We start from the raw sequence: 2,656 nt of genomic DNA on the forward strand, positions 1-2,656 counted from the left end.
CTACTTGTAGATATTGATACAGCCAGCCATACCCCACACTTCTCTCTCCCTCCCTCCCTTGTCACTGAAACTGGAACTCCGCTTTGCCGGCCCTTTTCTACATCGCAGAGGCCCGGTTGGGCAACACCTTTTGGGTACAACCTGCCCACAGGCTTTGTTGACAGGCCAGGCCTTGGTGAGGCGGCGTCCCTAGCGGAGCGCGACGAGTCACGACGGCTTCACATGGAAGAAACAAAGCGAGAATTTCCTTGACGGGCTCACAATGGAGGGTCAAGGAGATGGTGTTTGCTTTTCCAGTTTCGAAGTACGGCAGGAAAGGAGCGCCTGTCAAACCAGGAGCGAGCGAGCAAGAGAGAGGCTGGGAGGGATGGAGAAGGCCCCATGGTGGAGAAAGCCAGCCTCCTTCCCTGGGTGAGGAAGCGCACAGCTCAGAGCGCACACTGTGCATGCAAAAGGTCCAGAGTCCAATCCTCGGCATCGCCATAATCGAATCGGGAAAGATCCCTGTCTGCAACGCTGGACAGCCGCTGCCGGTCAGTGCCAGCAAGTCAGGGGAAGGGCCGTCGCTCAGTGACAGAGCGCCTGCCTTGAGTGCAGAAGGTCCCAAGTTCAGTCTCCGGCATCTCCAGGTAGGGCGGTGAGAGACTCCGGCTTGAAAACCCCAGAGAGCTGCTGCCAGTTGGTGTGGACAGTGCTGAGTTAGGTGGACCAATGGTTTGATACCGTATAAGGCAGCTCCCTAATCATGCTTAATCATTGACATCAGGACGACGTGCTCCACTACACCTGAGAGCAACAGGCTAGCTTAGAGGGCTCAGGGGGATTTGTGGGGGGGGCTGCTTCCACCACACCACCCCCATCGCCTGCACCCTGCTTGAGGTGGCCCACCCCCATCACCACTTCCACTCCGGATAGTTAAAGCAGTATCCAGTCCCTTGAAACAGTCGTGGCTTCCCCCAAAGAATCCTGGGAATTGTAGTTTGCGAAGGGTGCTGAGAGTTGTTAGGAGAGTCCCTATTCCTCTCGCAGAGCTACAATTCCCAGAGTTCCTTGGGAAGAGGGATTGACTGTTAAGCCACTCTGGGAACTGGGGCTCTGTGAAGGGGTCTCCTGTCAGCACCCTTAACAAACAAAGAATTCCCAGCATTCTTTGGGGGAAGCTATGACGGTTCCAGTGGTATCATAGCCCCTTAAATGTATGGCATGGATGTGGCATATATGACGGCGTATATGGAAAAAGTGGCTAGAAAGACATATATGACCTCAGGTGTTGACAGGTAAAGATGCAACTTCAGTAGAAGCAATCTGGCTTTGTTGTTATATGCCTTCAAGTCTATTACTGTGGTTTGGAGAGATTGCTAAAACTACAGTTTGCCATTCGGAGAGCACTGTAATAGTTTGGGGAAAACAGGAAGCCTTCAAGAAAATGTGCATGATAAGGGAGGAGGGAGTACTCAAGCACGTTTGTTTGTTGCACATAGTTGTATGGCCACCCATTAAGATATATTCTCTGGACGGCTTATAGATGCAACTACAAAAGAAGCAATTTGGCTTAGTTGTTATATGCCTTCAAGTCAGTTACGAGTTACGGCGACCCTATGAATCTTTTTGGATGTACATAGGGTTTTCACGGTAAGAGGTGTTCAGAGCTGGTTCACCATCACCTTCCTCTGAGCCAATGTCAGCCGGTATTCCCAGGCGGTCTCCCATCCAAGTACTAACCAGGCCTGACCCTGCTTAGCTTTAGTGAGTGATAAAGTGCACTCCCAATTGTTCCTTGGCAACCAGGGCTTCCATTCCAGGGATGGGTGGGAATTTCGATTCAGTTTGCATTTCAAGCCGAATTTGTCAAATTCGCATCTTCTGAAACAATACGAGAACCAAAAACACAGCCATCCTTCAAAACTGGCACTGAAGCTGAATTTTGCAATGCAGTTCGCACACCAAACGTTTACAAAAATGTATGCGTTAGGGGGATGTGTGCATATCAGTGAATATATGAGTGACAACAGCAGGGAAAAAATGACAAAGACATATGGCAAGAAATGGCTTGCAAACGTGTGTACGTTAGTCAAAACGGCCTACAAAAATGCATTTATTAAGGGAAATGTGCGCTAAAACGCTGGAGAATTTTTAGATTTTTTTTAAAAAGAAAAACAACACAAATTGCTGCAGAAATGTGGAGAACTGAATTTAAGTTTGGAAAAATGAGGAACTGAAACAGACAGATCTTTCCATCCCGATTGCGTTCAGTGACTTTTAGATTTGGTGCCAAATGCAAGCCCGACTGGAATTGATTCCACTCAGGAGTACCTGACTGGACCTCCGAAACGCAGCTGAGCCCTGCCAAAAGCAGGGTTTACAGTCAGCTAAACTGGGGTTGACTGCAAGGCCATTTCAGCAGGGATCTTTCTTTGCATCCCAGGTTACGTTCAATAAACAAAACAAAATAACAGTAATGTAGTCTGGAAACAGGCAAAAAAAAAATCAGCCACACTCATGCCACGCATCTCTTTGCTCAGTGATTAGATTCCTTATTTTGTGCATGTGTTTAGAACATGTTTGTAGATACTTGGGTCTTTGTTGATCTGATCCTTTAGACCAAGTGGAGCACCTAAGCCACTGCCTAGCATATGATTAAATCCACATCCTAAAG

Source organism: Rhineura floridana, chromosome 20, assembly GCF_030035675.1.
Source record: "Rhineura floridana isolate rRhiFlo1 chromosome 20, rRhiFlo1.hap2, whole genome shotgun sequence".
Classification (NCBI taxonomy): domain Eukaryota; kingdom Metazoa; phylum Chordata; class Lepidosauria; order Squamata; family Rhineuridae; genus Rhineura; species Rhineura floridana.